Source organism: Rhagoletis pomonella, unplaced genomic scaffold, assembly GCF_013731165.1.
Source record: "Rhagoletis pomonella isolate Grant_MI unplaced genomic scaffold, Rhpom_1.0 Rhpom_scaffold_00001, whole genome shotgun sequence".
In the NCBI taxonomy this organism is placed as follows: Eukaryota; Metazoa; Arthropoda; class Insecta; order Diptera; family Tephritidae; genus Rhagoletis; species Rhagoletis pomonella.
In genome coordinates, this window is record NW_023458555.1 from 96726315 (window position 1) to 96739428 (window position 13114).

General features: G+C 43.1%; 1 protein-coding gene and 1 pseudogene across 8 annotated transcripts in view; one reads left to right on the plus strand and one right to left on the minus strand.

Annotated features, from left to right (window-relative positions):
- LOC118749016 (thyroid transcription factor 1) overlaps window positions 1-13114 on the minus strand; it is an 897134-nt gene that overhangs the window by 760030 nt on the left and 123990 nt on the right. The gene's annotated exons all lie outside the window — the stretch shown is intronic.
- Window positions 5952-10557, plus strand: LOC118734439 (annotated as a pseudogene).

Here is a 13114-nt window from a genome sequence, read left to right on the forward strand (position 1 = left end):
TGCCTATTTCTCGTTGTTCGCTTTGTGTTGCCGCAGTATTCGCCACACTGCCCTCCACCTAAGTCTGATCGTCCCGATCAGACACACTTGCGGTTCCAAACGCTGCAAGCCTTTCCAAGTGGACCACCTACATCTTGTTTCTTGGTCTCCCAACGGTCTGGATCCGATACACTACGTCATTTAGCCGTTTTACGACCTTATACGGACCTTCCCAGTTGCATTGTAGTTTTGGGGACAAACCTTTCTTTCGTTGTGGATTATACAGCACCACAAAATCTCCTTCCTGGAAACCCTCGGAATTCATCGCCTTATCATACCTGGCTTTCATCTTGTCACTCATAATTTGTGTGCGCTGTCTCACAAGAGCATGTATCTCTCTCAGCTCCTCTTCCAGGATGTTTGACGTCTCTTTTCCAATCCTTCTAGCATCACCAGTCACCCTAAACTTCAGATCACTAGGCAAACGGAGCTCACTGCCGAATATTACCCTTGCAGGAGTTTTACCCGTTGTTTCATGCACTGCTGACCGGTATCCCATCAGGAACAAGGGTATGCGGACATCCCAATCTTTTTGATTCTTGTCCACGACCTTCCGCAAATGCTCTTCCAGGGTTCGGTTGAACCGTTCCACCATGCCGTCTGATTGGGGATGAAGAGCCGTCGTTCGAGTTTTCCGGATACCCAGTATCTGGCACATCTCTTGGAACACTGCGGACTCAAAATTTCTTCCCTGGTCAGAGTGCAGCTATATAGGTACACCGTATCTCGCAACCCAATTGTAGGTGAATACCTCCGCTACTGTTTTAGCTTCCTGGTTTGGAATTGGGTATACCTCCGGCCATTTGCTAAAGTAGTCCATAACCACAAGGACGTATTTGTTTCCCTGTGCGCTCATAGGAAATGGACCGGCTACATCCATAGCAATCCGCTCGAAAGGTGCACCTGAGTTATATTGCTTCATCTGGCCATGACTTCTGGATTTCGGCCCCTTAGCTGCAATACACTCCGCGCAGTTAGCAATCCACTCTGCGACCGATTGCCGACAACCAACCCAATAGAACCTCTGCTTAACCTTCTCCAGGGTCTTCGTGATTCCCAGGTGCCCTCCACTAGGACCATTGTGGAATTCCTTGAGTACATCCGGAATTCTTACACTTGGAACTACTATCAGGTTGCGGGAGCACTGGCCATCTTCGCTTTCCCATACCCTATGCAAACAGCCAGATATTAATTTTAAGCTGTTCCATTGTGCCCAGTACGCCTTTGCGATGGGGCTTTCCGCTGCCATTTGCTCCTTAGTTGGCCTCCTGTCCACCTCCAGTCCATGCATCAAAAGCTCCAGATCTGGATCTTCCTGCTGACACTTTCGTAGCTGTTCTTCCTTCCACTCTTCCGATGGTGTTATTGTCGTTAGACGGACGTCTATAATGTCCTCTTTTCCCTCAGCTTTTGAGCAGTGTTTACATTCCAGGCTACATGGTCGGCGGGACATGGCATCAGCATTACCGTGGACACTTCCCTTGCGGTGCTCAATAGCGAAGTCATAACTTTGCAGTCTCTCAATCCACCGAGCTAGCTGTCCTTCTGGATTCTTAAACTGTAGTAGCCACTTCAGCGCTGCATGGTCCGTTCGAACTCGGAAACGTTGCCCATAGAGGTACTTGTGGAAATGTTTGACGCAGTCCACCAACGCTAGTAGTTCTCTCCGAGTTACGCAGTAGTTCCTCTCTGGTTTTCCAATCGACCGGCTATAGTAGGCAACTACCTTCTCCTGCCCATCAATTACCTGCGACAGTACGCCTCCTATGGCATAACCACTAGCATCCGTATCCAAAATAAACGTTGCCCCTGGAACGGGATACGCTAGCATAGGTGCAGTACATAGTCGTTCCTTCAGAGTCTGGAAAGCCTCCTCCTGCTCCTTGTTCCACTCGAAGGCTCTATTTTTCCTAGTGAGCTCGTGGAGGCTATTAGCAACGCTGGCGAAATTCGGAACAAATCGGCGGTAGTAGGTGCATAGCCCAAGAAAACTTCGTAGTTCATGCAGGTTCCTAGGTCTTGGCCAATCCTTTACTGCTTCTATCTTTTCCTTCGCAGTACAGATGCCCTCCGTTGTTACCTTGTGCCCTAAGTAGTTCACCTCCTTCCTGAACAGTGAGCACTTTTTAGGACTTAGCTTCAGACCAGCGCCAGCTATCCTCTGGAAAACTACTTCCAAATTGTTCAGGTGTTCCTCAAAGCTTTTACCCAATACGATAATGTCGTCTAGATACACCAAACATGTTTTCCAATGCAGTCCTTTGAGCACATGGTCCATAAGTCGTTCAAAAGTGGCAGGAGCGTTGCATAATCCAAAGGGCATCACCGTGAATTGCCACAGACCGTCTCCAACGCTGAAAGCTGTCTTCTCCTTATCCTCGTCACTTACCTCCACTTGCCAATAACCGCTCTTAAGGTCGAGTGTTGAGAACCACTTTGTTCCAGTCAACGAGTCCAGAGTGTCATCGATCCTGGGAAGAGGATAGCTGTCCTTTTTCGTCACATCGTTTAGTTTCCGGTAGTCTACGCAGAACCGCATTTGACCATCCTTCTTCTTCACAAGCACTACCGGCGAACTCCATGGACTCGCTGATGGTTCAATCACACCACTCTCGCTCATTTCTTTTATTATTTGGCTAACAGTTTCACGTTTGGCAAGTGGAACACTCCGAGGAGCTTGACGGATTGGCCTTGCATCGCCAGTATCAATGCGATGTTTCACAACGTTAGTCCTGCCTGGTTTGTCGCCATCCTTGTCGAATATGTTGCAGTATCTTCGGAGAAGTTCCTTAGCCTTGTGCTGGTATTTTTCTTCCAACCCTTCCGTCCATGCATTAATGTCTTCCGCAATGTCATTCTCGCCAATGGAATCGCTTTCAGGTAACTTTTCGCAGTTGAAGATTGCCTCTACCTCTCTACATTGCCCCAGTACAGTTCCTCTTCGGAGTTTGACTGGTGACTTGAACTCATTGAGCACTCGAACTGGGATGCGTCCATCCTTTTGCGTCTTAGCCAAGGTTTTACCAATAAGTACGTCCGGTGTAGAATTTTGTGTTGCTTCAACAACCCACAATTTGTTTGTCCCACAATCTCCATCAATCTTTGCCCACACAACTGCTTCTGACTTCGGTGGAATCTGCTCGCTTTCCTCTAGGATCACTCGCTTGCTGCTGTATGGACCATCATACCCAAACCGAAGGGGCACTTCCATGTTGTTATACGTCATAATCCTGTTCTTCATGTTGATCTTCATACCTTGATCAAGCATGAAGTCTAATCCAATGATGACTTCATCCATAATTGCCGCGACTATGAACTTGTGTAACACCGTCACATTCCCTATTGCGACTTTGCATGTTACCTCCCCTACAGCTTGGGTGTCCTCACCAGTTGCTGTCCTCAACCTTGCTCCAGGTAATGGCCTTACCTCTTTAGTGACCAAATCAGATCGAATGATGGAATGTGATGCGCCCGTATCCACAGTTAGTACTCGCTCATGTCCGTCCACATATCCACCAACAGCAACGTTGCTCGCTTTTCTGCCAATTCGCGAGACGGAGATTATGGGGCATTCAATTGCGGGAGCCAGCGTGCGCCCCTTGCTGCTGGCTCGTTTTAGTTTAACGACTGGTCGGAGTTGGGCTCGTCATCCTCAGTCCTGCGTTTACGTACTGCTGAACTGTTGGAACCCGTCTTACATTCGCGTGCGAAGTGGCCTGGTTTTCCGCAACTAAAACATTTTCTAGCACCGTCCTTCCTCTCGGTTGCACCAGGAGTATTCTTCCCTGCCATCGACTTGAGTGTTTTCAGGATCTCGTTCATCACGTCAGGTGTTTCCACTTCTACTCGATGGGCTTTGTAGGCTGGTCTACTTAGGAGCGCTGCCGTTTCACGTGTCTGAGCATACGAGACCGTTTCAGCAAATGTTGCCTTTGGATTTGCATACGTCTCGCGCTTGGTATACACGTCCCGCATTCCTTTGATGAACCTCTGGATTTTTACTCTTTCGAGGTGCTCACCAGATGCATCTCCAATTGCCAAATGAGCCAACCTTTCAACCTCGGAGGCGAATTCCTGTAGAGTCTCGTTGGATTTCTGGCAGCGATTTTCCAGCTCCATCTGGTAAATCTGTCTCCTGTGCTCGCTACCATAACGTCTTTCCACTGCACCCATTAACGCATCGTAACTGTTCCTTTCACCATCAGGAATAGTCAGCAAGATTTCCGCTGCAGGTCCTTTTAATGCAACGAACAGTGCAGCGGATTTATCCTCCATGCTCCAGTGATTTGCTGTAGCTGTCTTCTCAAACTGGAGCTTAAAGACTTGGAAAGGAATCGTGCCGTCAAAGGATGGAGTCTTTACCTTGGGCGCGCTGGTCGAAGAAGGTGGGCGATTCAACTGCATATCTCGGAGGCGACCTTCCAACTCTTCTACCTTGGCCTCGACTTTATCCTGTCTATCCTTGATTTGTTCGTTATCTCTAGCCAAATTCTCCTGCAGTTGTGTAATCTTTGCATCTTGGACTTCCAACAACTGTGATACGTGTGTCTTCTGTGCCTGTAGCTGCGACGAAATATCTGACAACTGTGTTTGCATCTGAGATGACATCTGTGACATGGCAGCCAATAACGTGTTCATGTCCATAGCTGTTGATGAACTTGGAGACTTTTGCTGTTCTTCAACCTTCCCGGATGTCTGCTGCACATCCTTCGACGAACAGGCAGCCTCATCCTTCTGTTCGTCCTTTGCGGATGCATCGTCGGATTTACCCTGGAAGTCGTATTTGTCCACGTCGATGCCTTCAGCTTCCATAGCCTCCCGCAAACGGGATAATAATTCCACTTTTCTTCCGGAGGTGGCCAAATTACGCTTTTCCAACTCCTGTTTCAGTTCCTCAATCTTTAAGTCCTGAATTTTCGTCATTTTCAGTAGTTTATCCTTCGGGATTTATTTAACAATCCCACTTCTGACACCAATTGTTACGATTATCCTCGAAACCTTGAGGGATTACCCAAATATACTCGGGCTCGTATCGCTGGATTGTTAAATAAATGCTAACGATGACCAAATTGTAGTACAATTAACTTTATTGTACAACAAACAATTTACAATACTTGCTAATACAGTAAAAACACTTTAAAATACTTGTTAAAGCAATAACAACGCTTTACTACTTGTTAACACAATTAAACTTATAGCTTGCTTATTCGCAACTCGATTCTCCGCTCACTTTACTTGTAGCTTGCTGACTTGTAACTGTCCCCACTCCGCTGTGTCGTGGCTCTTATATACCTGCGCTCACACTTATGGCAACTCTAGAACGTTCTGAAGTTTATCGCTCATTCTCTTTCTCTCGCTGTTCGCAGTGTTCATCCAACTTGACGTTTCTCTTTGTGGAACATTCTACGTCATTCCTCGAACATTCTGCCTATTTCTCGTTGTTCGCTTTGTGTTGCCGCAGTATTCGCCACAGTGGTTTTGTGGTGAGTTTTACCACTTGGCCTGGTACGGCGAAAGAAAATTTCCTCACTATGGGTTCGAGACCGGGCTAAGCCAGTAAGTAGTACAACATCAGTGTTGCCAGGTAGAAACTAAGTAAGTATGAACAGTTTTTAATGCACATAGTGAAGTTGCAGTTTGAGAAGAAAGAAATGAAGATTAAACTCTTACATGCAAAAGGCGGTTTTTGATAAACACACTGACGCTTTCTCACTACAATCACCTGGCAACACTGTACAGCATGCACCACAAAATACATTTTTTTTCGCAGTTTATTATCAAGTTGTGCACCTGACAACCAGATGGTGCTGCTTGCTATACATTTATGAAGGCTCGCATTTCGCCCAATCACGTATGTCAAACTTTGAGCTAATACGGTATGTCAAAGTTTTGACACAGCAATAACTTCCTGAATGACTGCAAATTCCATTCTGGATTTGGCACGTGGTAAGTTTGTAGTAATTGTTAAATTATTAGTGTTATTCAATTCATTCATTTAATTTTACAGATTCGTATTGTAGGAAACTGAACAGGACCTCCAGAAACCACACCAAACCGACCAATCGATTTCTTAGAGCATCGGAACACTAACTTGCAACGTTGTACCTATTTGGTATTGGACGAAGCCGATCGCATGCTGGACATGGGTTTCGAGCCACAAATCCGTAAAATAATAGAGCTAATTAGACCCGATCGTAAAGTGGTAATGTGGTCCGCAACTTGGCCCAAGGAAGCACAGGCACCGGCCGGTGATTTCTTAAAGGGTTATATTTCTACAAACACTGGATCGATGAACTTATCAGCAAATCACAATATTCGACAAATTGTAGAAATTTGTCAAGACTCCGAGAAGCCACAACGGGTTATCAAGTTGCTGAAAGAAGCAGCACCTACCACTAATAATGCTGCTAACAACAACGACAAGATTATTATATTCGTCGAAACTGAGATAAAGGTCGCAGAAATATTGCAAATAATTCGGAACGCAGGCCACACCGCCACTTTCCAGTCACTGTGATAAGTCCCAGCCTGAACGTGATTCAGTGTTGAAAGATTTTCGCAACGGCAAATCGAATATTTTAATTGCCACCGATGTGGCCTCCCGTGGCCTGGATGTAGAAGATTTGCTGTATGTCATCAATTACGATTATCCAAACTCATCTGAAAACTATATACCTCGTATTGGACGTACTGGTCGTTGCCAGAAATTAGGCACAGCTTATACTTTAGTCACTCATGACAATGGAGAACCGGATCTAATTTCTGTAAGTTTGTAGTATAAACTATAACCAAAATGAGTTTAAATGGTTTTCATTCATTCATTCACATTCTTCCATTTGAAGGCAGAAATACTTGCAGGCTTAATTTGTGTTTTTTAATTACTGATCTATAACAGAAATTAACAAATGATAAACTTATGTGCTTAATCCATAAAACGGATTACATTTGAACTCGCTAACTATTTCTCATACGGAAGTTGCTTGTCTTACGAATATTTGGTTAAAAAAGAAGAATTTTGCGTATGCATGTACGTAGGCTATAGGCCAATTTAATATTTTAGAATGTAAGGAAAACTCGCAATTTGATATGCAGACTAACTAAATATAATTGTAGATAAGATTTTGGGAACTTCGATTTTAGTTTTTTTCGTTCTGCAGTCAACATCTATAAAGCCATTTTAAATTCCGTTATCAAAATGTTTCATATTTTTCCTTAGAAGAAATGTGTGTTCACGCTTCAAGTTTCCACTGTAATTAATTTAGTGTTAATAGACAATGAGTCTACATGAATGACATGACAACTGTTTTGCATTTATATGAATCTAGCGAAATTTGATTTCTCATTTAATTTGGCGTAGTTTTCTGAGAGTGAATATTTTTTTAATGGTGTATTACTAATAAGAATTGCCATTTGCCGTCATGTTAAGGAAACGTACGGTTGGCCTATTTTTAGTAGGTTCTAACCAAAATTTTCTACATTACTGCTATGTGCTGTTTACAGTCAAACCTACAAAACTATTAGTTTGACATTTATGTTTCAAAGAAAACTTGTTATTGAACTTGTTACTGCTTTTTCTGATAACTGTTCGGCGAATAATTTTTCAAATATCCATAAACGCTTGCGTACTGGAGAAATATATTATTAAGTGCCTTAAACAGTTCACATATTATTATTTGCTTTACTAAATTTACATTCAGTTCTTTAATCGTGTTTGTTCATTTAATTTTCTTGTTCCATTATTTTTTTATGGTTTCTGGGGAGGTGTACATTTTTTATCGCATTCGAATTTTTTTTTCTCTTACTCAAGCATAATGTTTTTAAATCACTCAATCCAAAAGAATAAAATTTTTTTAATACAGCAATAAATTATTCAAATTAAATATCCCAGTAAAGATTGAATGCAAAATATAACCTAAATTCTGTTAAATCAGTGGTGCACATCGTTGGCAGAGCTCCCAATACAAGCGCAATATTTTTGTATCTGTATGTGTGTTCTCAGCAAAACAGCTCGCGCACGTGATGCTTACAGCATGAAGTACAAACGCAATCTGACCGGCTGCTAGCAGCGCATAAGTTCGGTAGCTGCGCACACACGACGTGTATGTGAAAGCCGAGTGTAGCTTCCGTGTTCATCACTGTGTTAGATAGATCACTTTCAATATGAAGCGATTATGTTCGATAGTTTAAAACAAAATGAATATTTATAAATTAAAAATTTCAAAACGCTGAGTGGTTTGTATATAAAATAGAAAATTCAAATCTACTGTACTCTGTTTGGCTAGAAGTTTGAATCAACTCATGCAGAGGTCTAATACGAAGTTCATTAAATACTCCAATAAAAATTTCTCTAATAATTAATTTAATTAATAATTATTAGAAATGTCGTATAAAAATAGCAGATGTTGTTTACTTTTGAATACGGCTTCATCGAGTGCGCTATAAGGACGGAGGTATAAATACTTGAAAGAAATATATGTTGAATTAAATCGGTTTTTTTTGTTAATGCGGGTCTTGCGTGGGTATCAACAAGGTAATAATTTAAAAACTCACAGCTCAAACTTAGAAAATTAGAACCAATTTCGCCATGTCTATACATTTTGAACGTATGACTGATCACCTGTTAAAGGATCTGAGATGGTCGGTTCCGTGTTACCAGATCGACCCAGGGCTCCTGGGAAAAAACCATCACCTTTTTTTGTTTTAATATATCTCACTGATATAATCGCCGTTTGTAATGATGCTTATGCTATAACGAAAGAACTTCCGGTAGGTACGCATGTTTAACCATGCGCTTTGAGATTTGGGATGATGCAGGGTGAAGAGAAGTGGAATAGATGGGTTTCTTTTGTGAAGTGGAATGAAGAGTAGGCAAGAAGTTTACTGCGAGGTTGTACTGTTCTCATTGTAGGGAGGAAGTGGGACCAATTTTGCAATTGCTGTTTTGATGTCGACTACTCTTACTCGGTTGTCGGAACCTGGGTGTAGCTTGACTATTCTCCCCAATCTCCATTCGTTTGGTGACAGGTTTTCCTCTTTAACGACGACAAGGTCTCCTAGCTTTAAGTTGGTTTGTGGATGTTTCCACTTGATGCGTTTCTGCATTTCGGTGAGGTATTCCATTTTCCATCTCCTACAGAATGTCTGGCGTAGGGCCTTCAGTTTCTGCCATCGATTTACGATTGAGGCAGGACTTTCGTTTACATCGATTTCGGGTGGGGCAAGAAGATGCCCGCCGACTAGGAAATGACCTGGCGGCTCCAGGTCAGACGGTTCGTTTGAAGAGGGGATTAGTGGTCGTGAGTTGAGACAAGACTCAATACGGCACAAGAGTGTGCTGAACTCTTCAAAAGTATATTTGTGGTCGGACGCAACCTTTTTAAAGTGGATTTCGAAACTTTTCACCCCAGCTTCCCACAAACCGCCCATGGGAGGGGGACGCAGCGGGTATGAAATGCCACTCTAAGGTTTGATGGCTGTATTTAGTGAGGGTGCTATTGCGTGCCTCAGCTAAAAATGCTTTAAATCCCACTCGTAAAGATCGTGAGGCTCCGACAAAGTTAGTACCATTGTCGGAGTAAACATTTTTTGGACATCCTCGTCTAGCAACAAATATTGCGAAAGCGGCCAGAAAGGACGCGGTGCTAAGGTCGCTGGTACCTTCAAGGTGAATGGCTTTCGTCGAGAAGCAGACGAAAAGACACACGTAGCCTTTTGACATGCGACATCCTCTGCCCCGGTAGGAACGGGCCGGCGAAATCCTCCCCCGTGTTTGTGAATGCACGGGAAAAGGTTGTGCGTTCTTTGGGAAGGATTCCCATAAGTTGAGTTTGCGACCGTTTCTTGTAGATCGTGCAGACCTTGCAGTTATGTATGACGGACCATATCGAGTTTTTCACCCTGGGAATCCAATACTGCAATCGGATGAGTCGCAGCATCAGCTGGTTTTCTCCGTGCACGGAAATTTTATGAATAAACTGGACAAAGAGACGGGACAACCTACCACCATACGGAAGAATGATAGGATGACGTTCATTGTAGGACAGATCGCAAGATACGCTCAGACGACCACCAGCCCTCAAAATCTCATCTTTGTCAATGAACGGGTTAAGAGGCAGGATTTCACTTTTTCCGTCGATGGATTTTCCAGATTTTAACCTTATATATTCTTCGCTGTAATATTGTTTTTGACAAATTGTTATTAAGCGTTAGGCGTTGTTTTAATCTCGTTGGCCGAAATTGACCGAGACTCCGCTTTAAAGGAAGATTTTGTTTTGGGATTGATTCTTTGATAGAATCTCATAATATAATATATAACTCTCAAAGCCCGTGACAAATAAGAAAATCGATCGAGAATGTCGTGAAAGTCTAGCTTTGTTATCCTGTGGGCAACAAATGTTGACCACGAACACGGAGGTTTTCGAATCCAAGCTAAACCTATCGTTGAATCCGTCCACAAATTACCTTCAAATGAGCAAGGCTAAGGTTTTCAACGACAGTTTCAATTGTTTCGGCCAGTAATACTGCACCACACAACTCCAATCGGGGCAAAGATATTGTTTTGACTGGCGCTACCCTTGTTTTTGCCATAAGTAGGTTGACGAAACCTTTATCCTCAGTCTGAACCTTTAGATAAACTGTCGCCGTGTATGGCTTTTCTGAAGCATCGCTAAAACCATGTATTTCCACATTATCGGTTTGCGTGAAATATACCCATCTTGGTATGCGGATGTTGTTTAATTCCGCGTAATCTCAGGTATTTGGAGATACGGTTTCGTCCCAACCTGTTCCTTCTAACCAAATATTCTGCATAATGATCTTGGCGACGATTATAAGCGGTGCAAGCCAACCCAGTGGATCGAACAGTTTGGCGATGGCTGAAAGTATTGCCCTCTTTGTAATAATGTTACTATTTTCAATTGGTTTCGCTATAAAGTAGAAGTAATCGGAATGGTCGTTCCATCTGATGCCCAAAGCCTTTACTGCACTGGTATCTTCAAACTCTAAGAAATCTTCACTAAGTAAATGACCTTTTGGTATTCCTTGAAGTATTTTGCTAGAGTTTGAAGTCCATTTTCGTAATGGAAACCCGGCTGAATTTAGCACCTGTGGTATCTCTTCTCGAGCTCTTATCGCAGCTTCGACGCTATGTCCCCCGGCGAGTACGTCGTCAACATACATACATTTTCGCAAAATGTCAGATGCGATTGGATGAGAGCTCTCCACATCATCAGCAAGCTGGTGTAATGTCCTTATCGCAAGGTAAGGAGCACAGTTTATGCCAAAAGTCACGGTTTTTAATTAGTACAAACTGATCGGATCTTTTGGGCAACTACGGAAAACTATTCGCTGATACTTTGTTTGTAGTATAAGAATGGGTAAATCGGCCTGGAGTACTGGGCCTGGAAGAAGGACATCATTCAAACTCATGCCATTAGCGGTTGGGCATGATGCGTTGAATACAACCCTGACCTTTGTAGTTGTGCTTTCTTCCTTTAAAACGGCGTGGTGAGGTAAAATTAGCAGTCCGTTGAATCTGGTGAAATGTGTTTATTAATTTTTGACATATGTGCTTGTGTCTCGTATTCAGATACAACCCGGTTGTACTCTGTTTGAAGGACAGGCTTTTTCACTAGTCGCATCTCGTTCCGGTAGAACTGAGGGCATGCTCTTTTCAGCGAAGGTCCCTAAGGTCCCGTTTAAAAGGTAGAGACACAATGTATTTTCCATCTGTATTTCGTGTCGTAGTTGCTTTGAAGAGCTCTTCGCAGTATTTATCATCTTCGTTGATGCCTTTTTTCTTTGCAACATCCTCCAGCTCCCAAAATGCAGCTAGCTGCTTGTCCAACGAGACTTCATTAAAATACGATACGATATTGTTGGTTGGACTGACTGACTCCGCGCGACCAGTCAGTATCCAACCGGACACGGTCTCTTGCGCGAGAAGCGTATTTAATACGTTCTTCCTCATTCCGCTTAAAATTATTTGCAGGTAGATATCTCCTCCTAAGATAAGGTCAACTGGCTCATTGACGAAGAATCTTTTGTCTGACAAGACCAAGTCTGGGAACGATTGCCGCGTCATTGCGCTTATCTGACAAGTCGGAAGATCCCCGGTTAATTGTGGTAAAACCAGCACGTTTGCTTCTATATTAATTAACGCGTTTGTGGGTGACCCAAGTTAAATAGCCAATACTTCTTTTACCTGCGCAGATACAGAGTTATTGATGCCCGAAACTTGGGCATGCAAGCGTTTTGATGGCAGGTTGATTCTCCGTTTGAGTCTCTCAGTAATGAACGAGCACTCAGAACCAGAATCTATAAGCGCTCTAGCCGAAAAATGTATACCATTATAGTGTATGTTTACGCGTGCTGTTCCTAACAAAACTCATTTACTTGTATTTGCGTAACAAGAATTTACATTTGTAACCGATTTAATGTTTCCTTTTCCAGATTCGCGTCTTATTTGGAGTAGATTCTACGTTACCCGATGGATCAGTGGTTGCTGTTGGCTGAATTGGCATATGGTGCAACTTGTGATGTTTCGAATGACAAGTTCTGCAGTTAAATGAGCTGGTACATCTTGAGACTGCGTGCCCAGCAGATAGACAATTCAAGCAACTGCGAATGCTCTTCACGTAATCTACTCGCTTTGATAGGTTGTGTGCATTGCTGTTGCACATTTTACATGTTGCCTTTACTACACTGGCTTGAAAGGCGCCAAGCTTTTTTGCAGGCGTCTCTGCAGAATTCCGAGAGCTTGGTGGTTTAGGTTTCGAAGCTATATCTCCCCTAAGACCTGTGATGGTTTGCAGTGTTTGAAACCGATTGGATAGGAATTTATCCATATCTACCCATTTGGAAATCTCAGTTTTATTTTCTATGGTTTGCTCCCATAGTGCCAGTGTCGTTTCTGGCAGTTTCGTTGAACACAAATATGTGAATATTGCATCCCAATTTGAAACATCAATCTGATGACACTGAAGCGACGAGATGCAATTATTTATGTCGCGTTGCAGTTTCTTGATAGAGCTACCGCATTCACTCTCAACTGCGTTTAAATTAAACAATACCTTTA